At 35.0% G+C, this 12147-nt stretch overlaps 1 pseudogene; it reads left to right on the plus strand.

Moving 5' to 3' along the window:
- Positions 1-629: 629 nt before the first annotated feature.
- Positions 630-1361, plus strand: LOC103011284 (protein lin-37 homolog; annotated as a pseudogene).
- The last annotated feature ends 10786 nt before the right edge of the window (positions 1362-12147 follow it).

Genomic DNA, 12147 nt, shown 5'->3' on the forward strand with positions numbered 1-12147 from the left:
CACATACCTATGAGTATAAATGCTGGGTCATAAAATAGGTGTTTGTTTAGTTTTAACAGTAGTGTCAAAGAGTTTTCAAAACCTATTGTATCAATCTTTACTTCCATCAAGAAAATTATGATTCCCTCTGACTTCACATTTTATCGAACACTTAGTATTATCACTGTTTAATTATAATTCCAGTGTGTGTGTCTGTCCTTATAGTTTGATATGCACTTACTTGATAAGTAACACGCTGAAACAACTTTTTTTATTCTTAGGAGTCTTTGATATCCTCATTTATTATTATTATCTCTCTTAGGTTATTTATACTTTGTCTTATTAATTTATGGGATTAAAAAAATCCAGATAGGAGAACTTACTCAGATATTTGCACTGCAAATATTTTCTCTGTTTCTGGCTTGTTCCTTCTTTTGTGATTTTTGGTTGATAGAAGTTATCAATTTTAGTGATGAGCAAATTATCCATCTTTACTTTTACGGTTATTGCTTTCTGTGATGTGTTTAACAAATGTTTTTGTACCCTGGTCATGTATTCTTCCTTCTTTTCTCTAAGTTTTATCACTCTATGAATATTTATAGCATCTGAGCTTAATTTTTGTGTGTAGTGAGACCCAAACTAAATTCCCGGTGAAGGTGAAAGTAGAGAAGTCAGAATTGAAGATGTCCCAGACCAGGAACAAACTGGATACCCTTCCACAGTGTCTGTTGGAGAAGAGTTACAAGGACAGGGAGCATCTGGATGAGGAAGCCTGGAAGACACACGCAGATACCCACAGCATGGATTGCTCCATCATTGTGGCCACTGGCAAAAGGCCGTCTGCCCACTTCTGCCACCAGCGAATGAGGAAGAAGAGGAAGATGGATGGGCTGGCAGAGGGAGACTGCAGAAAACCAGTAAGTGTGTGATCAAGCTGTTTGGAGTGGTGATTTAGCTCGGTTTAGGGAGAACACACCGCTGTAGTCAATCTGTAGCACCTGGATGTGCAATAGCCTCTCACTGCTAACGTGTCAACGCTCGTCCAGCTCACTACTAATCACAATGAGGATGCAGAGGTTTCAGAGGTCACCAACAGCAAGAGTAGTTAGGTGTACAAGCTGCTTTCGCCCACAGCCCCTGGGCCACCTGGAGATGCCTGCAGATTCTGCATACCTTCCCCACTGCAGCCAGAGACACAGGATACCCCCAAAGATGAGACCAAGTCTGAGCCCTCAACTACAGCAACGTGGAGAACTGGAAACTCATTTGACAGTGGTGGACCAGCATCCTTACTCATAAATCATGAAGTTACAATAGGAGATGTCAGAGAAAGAGTGACGTCCCCTTGTCCCCCAACTCCAATAAGCATTTCCCTTCTTTAAAAAATAAGGTCAAAGTAAATTTTTTCATATAGAGATTCACTTTCACTTAGGACCATTTCTTAAAAAGACCACCATTTCCCCGGTGAACTGCAGTGGCCATTTTGCCGCAAGTCAGGCCAATATATATGTGCCGATCATTTTCTGGAATGCCTATTCAATCTATCTTTTGACTGTGCTTATGCCAGTATATCTTTATAGTTAGATTTTAAATGTGGTGATATATTCCCACCTATTATTTTCTTCTTTTTCAAGGTTTCCTTGTTTTTTTCTGGGCACTTCTCATTTTCACATGAAAAATAGTATTATATTACCATTCACACACACACACAGAGACTGGTTATGATTGGAATCAGAATCAACTTGGAGAGAAGAGACATTTTAACCTCTTGAGTCTTCTAACTCATAAATATGGTACATCTCACCATTTATTTTGGCCTTTTTAGTTTCTCAGAGCAATAATTTTTAGTTTTCATTGTATATAACTGGGACATTTTTGTTAGATTTATATTATAAACATTTGTATATATATGACCCATTAGTAGTCAGGAGCGCATTGTGTAAAATCACTAGACAAAGGAATAGAAGAATTTAAAACATGTATGTCAGTAACTTAGGTAAGTAAAAGTTTAAGTAAACTAAGAAAACCGAGGAATACATCCATAAAAAGTAACATTTTCTCCAGTAACTTTTCCATTTAGAGAAGTAGGAAAGTGATCAAATTTATCTCAGGAGCAGGGTATGTGACACTCCAGAGACCATACTGAGAATCTTGGGTTTCACAATGTTTAATACAAATGCATAGACATTTCCTTTAGACTCCCTGTGGATTCTTAAAGGAGCTGTGACATGAAAAACCATGCCTGAGTAAAATATTCTAACTGGCCATTTCAAGATGCAAATATTTTGTGAGTAATGGGGAGGGAACAAGTGTATTCCCTGTTATCCAGGTTTGTTACTGTGCTGAATCAGTAAGACTGAATCCAATGTCATCCCCAGGTTATCTCTCGTTTGAACAAATTTATATTCTGGATAAAGTAAAAGGTCACAAAATTTTCTAGTGAACATCCAAGGTGATGACTTTTTGGAGAAGGATGTATCTTTCCCAGGCTGCAGTATGTTACAACAAGGTGCCAGTCCCATTACTAACATGGTGTGGAAGGATAGAGAGCAGAGAAGCTTTTTATCAGAAGCTGATAAAAGCTCTGGGAACATTAGTGAAAACAAAACAGTACCTTAAAAAACAAACCTGTGTATCTCAAATAATCATTCTTATGGCTTCTTGTTTTCCAGTACTTATCTGTGGAAATATGATAGCATGCAGAAATTGCTTAACTAAAGAAATGCAACAGAATTTTAAACTAATGGGTATGTTGTGCTATGTTTTAACTTAATGATGTGGCACTTTTTGGACTATCCCACTTTATATGTAAATTTCTCTAACTCTTGTAAATGGAAAATCTCATATAGACTATGAAACATCATTGTGTAGCATAAAAATTATATCAAAATGGTTTTTCTTGATGACATGCATCCATTAGAAGGAACCCATAAAAATGTTATAAACATATTTGGATCTGCTAGGTGATGATTTTTCTTGACAAGCTAATGTGCTGTGCTATGAGTAGAAATGGAGTAATATTGTTGAAAAGAACAAAATGACTTTAGTCTCTTTTATGCCAAGAAAATTTCAAGAAAAACAGTACACTCTCCAAAATCCCTACTGTTAAGGTAGCCCCTTGAGAATTTCAAGTTTTCACATTATATTTTTTACCCATGCTTTCTAGATTGATAGAGAGTATATTGATGGAGATACAGTTTTCTTAAATCTTCATTTAAGAAGTGCAAGGTTGCTAAGATTGTCACTACTTCAATAATAAATGATTTTCCCCGAGTTTTTTATAGTTCAAATAATAGTTTTGTGGTTTTTTTTTTTAATAAGAGGCTCTTTTCTTTTTTCTTTTTTTTTAAAATTTATTTATTTATTTATGGCTGTGTTGGGTCTTCGTTTCTGTGCGAGGGCTTTCTCTAGTTGTGGCAAACGGGGGCCACTCTTCATCGCGGTGCGCGCGGGCCTCTCACTATCGCCGCCTCTCTTATTGCGGAGCACAGGCTCCAGACGCGCAGGCTCAGTAGGTGTGGCTCACGGGCCCACTTGCTTCGCGGCATGTGAGATCTTCCCAGACCAGGGCTCGAACCCGTGTCCCCTGCATTGGCAGGCAGATTCTCAACCACTGCGCCACCAGGGAAGCCCCAAATAATAGTTTTAAAGAACAGAAGATTTTTAAACACATGTCAATTACCTATGGATAGCATCTTAAAATAATCTATATTTACTTAATCTTTAGAAGAAGACCTAGGATTTAGTGTAGCATTTATATATGATAAATCCTTGAAAACTTGACTTAAACTCTTACAGTCCTGATAAATAATTCAGCATTCATTTTTTGTCATTTAAACATAATATTCAAATTCTAGGCATAGACTCAGCTAAAACTGAAGATTGATAAGCCTATTAACCAGCCGGTGTGGAAAATATTAGAGATTTTTTAACAAAGAAATAAACTTCCAGTTCACTTCATAACTATGTGCAGAAAAATAAAAGACAAAGGGAATGGTATATACAGCAAGTGTCTACTCACAATATTGCAAAATTTAATTCAACATTATTTTAGACACATTTTTAAAATTTATGTAGTGAGCAAAGAAATATAGCAGTGGCTTCCAATTTTGGAAATGTCAGAGCCTGATCAAAATAGATATTTATTAGAAATATGAAAATTCTGAGTATACTAACTCATCTATTATAAAATAGTTATTAAATGCATCACAGACTTGGTTTGCTCAAGAAAACATTAAATCCAGAGACAACAGGCCTTGAAGCAAAGGAGTGTGATGGTTTGGATTCCATATGAATGACCAACGGCTGAAATTCGAGACGGAAAGTCAGGAGAATTGTGTTTAGACCCAAGAAAGCTCAGTAGCCAGAATTAAGATCACTGCATAAAGCCAAGGTTTTGGAAGTTTCACACTTATTACCCAAGGAACTAAAGATCAGTAATCAAATAAATAAATAAATAAATAAATGAAATAACATAGATCCTTAAAAACTAAAGTAAGTTAGCCATAGCATGCAACAGCGGATGAAAATACACACGTGTGCATGCGCGCATGCGCGCACACACACACATATATTAAAAACTCGTTAGGAATTAACAACCAAAATATATCATATAATGGCATAGAGTCCAAATGTATATTGAGCATAAAGGTAAGAATTTCCAAGGTGAATAATTATTTTACAAACCAATTCCAAGCTGGTAAAACCCCAATGGCACATAGCATGAGGAGAAAAGAAAAAAAAGAAGAAAAGAAACAAAGACGGAAGGAAGGGAGGGAGGGAGGGAAGGCGGGGGTGGCGGGGGAGAAAGAAAATGAAAAGAAAATATCTTTCTAAGAATTGCTTTAAATCTATTTCAATCTAGAATTTGTTTTGTACCAATACGTAATTAAAATAATATAAATTAAAAACAGAAGCCAATCTTTTAGAAAATTAGTTCCATAAACAATATACAAACAGAAATAGTTCTAACATACATAGAGTCAGAGGTATAAGAGAAAAGATTTGAAAATTTACAACTATATTATATGAGTAATATAAAATAAGTAAACAGATTTTACTTCAGTATGAAATAATAAAATTCTAAGATAGATATAACCAAGTAGTTAACTTAAAAATCAAATTTAGTAAGTAGACAACGAGTTAAAAATTAGACGTGGTTGGAATTGTCATTGTAAATATAATTGTGGAAAGCATTCAGAATACAACACAGAGATTAGAATAGAATTTTTTTAAAAAGGAGATTAAGGGACATGATGATAAAATAAGAAAGCCAATGTGGGTCTTTTAGGAGATTCAAAACAAGAAAGTGGAAAGAATGGGAATAAATAATATTTAAATACATAGTGACTGAAGTTTTCTGGAATAGATAAACGTCCTAATTGATTGAACATTGATAACAAAAACAACAACAAATCCATGAAAGTAAAAAAATACTTAGAAATATGTAATAAAATAGAAATTATTACAGGCAAAAAGATTTTATGATTTTAAAAGTATCCAAAGGAAAAAAAAATAAGTTACCTACAAAAGACAAAATATTAAAGTGAAAAAAACTTGTCTTAACAACAACAAAACAAATAGAATTGTATCTTTCAAAGACTGAGATAAAATAAATGTCATATTGCAGTTTTGCATCTAGCTCAACTATCTCCAATAATAAGTAAAAACATTAAGACAGACAAACTGAGAAAGTTTGCTACCAACAGTGACTCAATGAGAGAAATAGCAAGGATAAATTTAAGAGAGAAAGAAATTAAAGGAAGAAATCTGCCTGCCAATGCAGGGGACACGGGTTCGAGCCCTGGTCTGGGAAGATCCCACATGCCGTGGAGCAACTAGGCCCGTGAGCCACAATTACTGAGCCTGCGCATCTGGAGCCTGTGCTCCACAACGGGAGAGGCCGCGATAGTGAGAGGCCCGCGCACCGCGATGAAGAGTGGCCCCCACTTGCCGCAACTAGAGAAAGCCCTCGCACAGAAACGAAGACCCAACACAACCAAAAATAAAATAAATAAATAAATAAAAAAGAAATTAAAGGAAGAAAGGGGAATTAAGTATTATTGAGGAAATAAATGGTAAATACATGGACAATCATAAAAATTAACTGAATAACAAAAATATACTGAAGACATTAATAAAATGAGAACTGAGTTTCAAGCAGCAATAGTGTGGACGCTAAGGATGAATGAAATTTAATTTAAAATATTCTTATTAATACTTTTTTTTTTTTTAATAATTCTTTATTTTATTTATTTATTTTTGGCTGTGTTGGGTCTTCATTTCTGTGCAAGGGCTTTCTCCAGTTGCGGCGAGCGGGGGCCACTCTTCATCACGGTGCACGGGCCTCTCACCATCGCGGCCTCTTTTGTTGCGGAGCACAGGCTCCAGATGCACAGGCTCAGTAGTTGTGGCTCACGGGCCTAGTCGCTCCGCGGCATGTGGGATCCTCCCAGACCAGGGCTCGAACCCGTGTCCCCTGCATTGGCAGGCGGACACCTAACCACTGCGCCACCAGGGAAGCCCCTGTTGTTTTTTTTTGAATTTTTGAATTTTATTTTATTTATTTTTTATACAGCAGGTTATTAGTTATCTATTTTATACATATTTGTGTATATATGTCAATCCCAATCTCCCAATTCATCCCACCACCATCACCCCCACCACCACTTTCCCCCCTTGGTGTCCATACGTTCTCTACATCTGTGTTAGGTCATTTGTAGAGACATGGATGGATCTAGAGACTGTCATACAGAGTGAAGTAAGTCAGAAAGAGAAAATCAAATATCGTATATTAACGCATATATGTGGAACCTAGAAAAATGGTACAGATGAACCGGTTTGCAGGGCAGAAATACTGCTTGTTGAGTAGAAAGATAATCGCCTGAAAGTGTGCTCAATTTATAAGGGTAACCATTAAAAGAACAAAATTAGACATAAAACTGTAGAAAACTAGGTAAATGGAAGGAAGAAAATGAGAAAAATGAAAAAGGGAAATGTGTGCTATAAATAACACAAAGTAATAATATAGAAATAAACATATATTAATAATCACAATTCTGTAAACAAATAAAACCAGTTAAATGATTTTTAAACACACTGCATGAGCAGTGTTTTTACATGCTTGCTCAGCTCTGATTCTTTTGCTCTTCTGTGTTGACAAACAAGACAATGAAGCTTCTTGCTCTTCTGTCTGCACAGTCTATTATATGTTCTCTACATTCTCTCTTCTCTCTGGAAAATAACCATCCTTTAATATACCAGGAAAACATGTATTTTTTTTTTCAGATGGCTGCTTAAGTATCATACCTTTCTGAATTAGGATGCCTCATTAAAAAAAAAAAAAAAAAGAGTTTCCAAAGGAATTAATAGACTATTATTATCTGGGTACTCTAAAAGCTACTTACTCCTTATTTTCCAGGTCACTTTAGTGTCTCTCGTGAAAAATACTGATAGATGTATTCAGGAAGGGAAGGCATTGTGTTAAAATAGGAAAAGTGGTTTAGATCATAATTCATATGGAAAATGTACCCTGTAAGAGTCTCTCTCTACTGTCAACCATGCTTGGAAATATTTTGTGTATGGCATATATACTAATAAAAATAAGATGTATTTCATATGGCCGACATGTGGGAAAATAAAATTTATTAAATGTTATAGTGAGTAAAAACTTTAAGCTGAAAGAATTATTCATGAATAGTATGGAAGAGAAGACTATCTCAACAACAAGAAGAGAGGGAAGACCCACTATGCAGCCTTACTGCAGAAAATAGGGCATGAGATTATGTAAGAGAAGGTTTAATTTATAGATGACTTAGATTTTACATAGCCCTCATAATTGAAGTTGCTTCAAGCATTGAATATGCCTGCTCATTTTCCCACTATTGTGGTTTCAGTGGGTATAAATAAAGTATGAAGCAGCCTCCCTTTTCTTCTCAGAGGCAATCACGAAATGGAAAGATGCCACAGGAGGCAGTTGTCCGCACTATCTTTGGGGCAATGGTGGTTGAGGGCTCAGAACCATTACTGCTGCCCCCTCACTCAACACACACTCCTGTTGCCATAATTCAAAAAGAAGTAACAGTGCGGTTCTGATCATGTCATTTTCCCATTGATGATTCTTCTATGACTTCTTGTTGCCTTTGTAATAGAGGTCTATATCCTATATTAACTTAACATAAACTGGCCTCTTACTAACTCTCCAAAGGCATCCAGAGCTTTTTCCCCATTGCTTAACCAACATCAAGGCAGAATGATCAAATTTCAGTTCTCAGAAAACTCAGCCCATACACCTTGCAGAAAATTCACATACTGTAATTACTGCTATACATTTTCTTATTATGGCCTAACTCCAATTTATCTATCACAAATCAAATTGGAAATGAAGAAGTCTTTCTGGACATACTAGACCAGATTAGGTTTCCTATTAGATGCTTTTATATCACTTGTACTTCTCCATTAGATAATTGACGTGATTATAATGAAATAATTAACATTGTAAATTTTTAAGTGACTTTGTTCCTGTAATGGGATATGAGCCATGATAAATATAAACACATTTCTATAGTTTAGTATTTAGCATACTTTGTCATAGAAAAATAATGCAATTATATTTAAATACTTTTTAAAAGTGGGCATAATGATATTTCCCTCATGTCGTTGCTGTGAGATTAAATAACAAATAAAAAAGCCCACTAATAATTTGACTGACACTTCATGTATGACCATAGCCTCATGTAATTTAAGTTTCACAGTAACTCAATTTGTCAGGCATTTAATCATTTTCTACAAATTAAAAAATAATGTATCTCAAACAGTTTTGTAATTATTTCAAGGTCATAAAACTAGCACATTTCTATTTCACTCTAAGTATATACTCTTTTTTATTTTGGTTACAGCTTTATTAAATACAATTCACAAACCATAAAATTTACCCACTTAAAGTATATGTCAGTGGTTTTTAGCATATTCACAGAGTTGTGCAACCAATACTGCAATCAACTTTACAGCTTTTTCATCACCCCAAAAAGAAATTCCATACCTTCAGCAGTCATCCCTTATTTTCCTCCAATGAGGCAACCACTAATCTACTTTCTCTGTCTATGAATTGGTCTGTTCTAGACATTTCATATAAATGCAGTCATGCAACGTATGGCCTTTGTAAGAGGCTTGTTTCACTCTGCATAATGTTTTTAAGGTTCACCTATAGTGGAACATGTATCAGTACTTCATTCCTTTTTATTGCCAAATAATACTCAATCATGAGGATTTTATTATCCAGCCATTAATTGATGAACATTTGTATTGTTTCTACTTTCTGGCTATTATGAATAATGCTGCTATGAAGTTTATATGCAAGTTTCTGTGTGAACATGGTGTTTTCATTTCTCTTGAGTTAAAGTATATACTCTTTATAGCATTTATAATCATAGCATTTTGTCCATTATTTCATTTTAGGAATTATTTGTGACTTTTAAATATCATCCCCCTTATTAAATTTTTTTTTCATTAAAATGACTATCAGTCCTTAACTTTTCTCAGTAATTAGCATAGTTGCTAAATGCTGGATTAATGAATTCTGTACTGTTTGGAAAGTAATTCATACAACTTTGCATAGATTTATGGAACTTATCAGGAAATTAAAGCAAAATAATAAAATATTTCTCTATGACTCACTCCTCGTAACAGTGGCACTAGATGTGTCTTCTCTTTACACTATCTGAACATTTATAAGCTAAAACTTGATATTAATTGTATAAGGATATTTTAAACATATTAGCATATTACATATTGGAGATTATTGGAGGTTTCAGTAAAATACTCAGCTTGGGCTATACAGGAAACCAGATATCAGATTCATCAGTTAGTCACACATGGCTTCTGTAGCTCTAATCATATATACCTAAAACAAACACAGTGCCTTCCTGCATGTCTGTCTTCATGAATTTTATTTTTGGTTTTATATCATTTTTATAGCTAATTTGTTTTTAAAATCATGGGGAGAAAAACCAACATCTCTAACCATTTTCAAATGTAATCTGATATTTTCATGTACCTTCCACGGTGTCATAGTTTCACTTGTTTGTACCTGGTAACTACAGTTGATTTTGAGCTGTTCATTCCAGAGTTCTTCAAAGGCATTATTTAGATTTGTTAGGAAAAAAATACCCCATATTTCAAATATATTTTTGACTTTGAAATTTATTGAACCTCATAATTATTTTTAAAGTTTAAAACTGAATTTATATTAGATCACATTAATACATTTAAAGGTCTCTGTGGTATTCTTCAAGCCCATGAACAGAATGATTATCTTAACTAGGCACTGTTAATTTCACTGCAGTGATTAATAAACCCTGTCAGTATGCATTTATAAACCTGCTATTCCAGGGTTGCATTTATTGCTTTCCTGTTTTCAAAGTGCCTTTTCATAGGAGCAGTTTAACAAATGTTAAATTTCAAAGACACATAATAAAAAATTACAGACATTTAAATGATGGATGCTAATTTGATCCTTATAAAATGTCAGGTAAATTAAGGTCATGTCTATAGAAGACAGTCATTCTAAGCTAAATTTTATTGTTAGATAATAAATATGTCTCCCCTCTTACACCCTACCCATAAAGTTATCTACTCAGAATTTAATGTAGTTTCTTTTTTAATAGATCTTTATTGGAGTATAATTGCTTCACAATACTGTGTTAGTTTCTGTTGCACAACAAAGCGAATCAGCCATATGCATACACATGTCCCCATATCCCCTCCCTCTTGAGCCTTCCTCCCATCCTCCCTATCCCACCCCTCTAGGTCATCGCAAAGCACCGAGCCAGTCTCCCTGTATTATGCTTCTGCTTCCCACCAGCCACCTATTTTACATTTGGTAGTGTATATATGTCCCTGCCACTCTCTCACTTCATCCCAGCTTACCCTTGTCCCTCCCCGTGTCCTCAAGTCCATTCTCTATATCTATCTCTTTATTCCTGCCCTGCAACTAGGTTCATCAGTACCATTGTTTTTTTAGATTCCATAAACATGCGTTAGCATATGGTATTTATTTTTTCTTTCTGACTTATTCACTCAGGATGACAGACTCTAGGTCCATCCACCTCACTACAAATAACTCAATTTCATTTCTTTCTATATCTGAGTAATATTCCATTGTATATATGTGCCACATCTTCTTTATCCATTCATCTTTCAGTGGACATTTAGGTTGGTTCCATGTCCTGGCTATTGTAAATAGCGCTGCAGTGAACATTGTGGTGCATGTCTCTTTTTGAATTATGGTTTGCTCAGGGTATATGCCCAGTAGTGGGATTGCTGGGTCATATGGTAGTTCTATTTTTCGTTTTTTAAGGAACCTCCATACTGTTTTCCATAATGGTTGTATCAATTTACATACCCACCAACAGTGAAGGAGAGTTCCCTTTTCACCACACCCTTTCCAGCATTTATTGTTTCTAGATTTTTTGATAATGGCCATTCTGACCGGTGTGAGGTGATACCTCATTGTAGTTTTGATTTGCATTTCTCTAATAACTAGTGATGTTGAGCATCATTTCATGTGCATCTTGGCCATCTGTATGTCTTCCTTATGGAATGTCTATTTAGGTCTTCCACCCATTTTTTAACTGGGTTGTTTTAACTGGATTGATTTATAACTGGATGGTTTTATAACTGGATGGTTTTTAATTGGATTGTTTTAACTGGATTGTTTTTTAACTACATTGTTTTTTTTTTGATATTGAGCTCCATGAGCTGTTTGTATATTTTGGAGATTAATCCTTTGTCAGTTGCTACATTTGCAAATATTTTCTCCCATTCTGAGGGTTGTCTTTTTGTCTTGTTTACGGTTTCCTTTGCTGTGCAAAAGCATTTAAGTTTAATTAAGTCCCATTTATTTTTGTTTTTATTTCCATTACTCTAGGAGGTGGGTCAAAAAAGATCTTGCTGTGGTTTATGGCAAAGAGTGTTTATCCTATGTTTTCCTCTATGAGTTCTATAGTGTCTGGTCTTACATTTAAGTCTTTAATCCATTTGGAGTTTATTTTTGTGTATGGTGTTAGGGAGTGTTCTAATTTCATTCTTTTACATGTAGCTGTCCAGTTTTCCCAGCACCCCTTATTGAAGAGGCTGTCTTTTCTTCATTGTATGTTCTTGCATCCTTTG

Source organism: Balaenoptera acutorostrata, chromosome 2, assembly GCF_949987535.1.
Source record: "Balaenoptera acutorostrata chromosome 2, mBalAcu1.1, whole genome shotgun sequence".
In the NCBI taxonomy this organism is placed as follows: Eukaryota; Metazoa; Chordata; class Mammalia; order Artiodactyla; family Balaenopteridae; genus Balaenoptera; species Balaenoptera acutorostrata.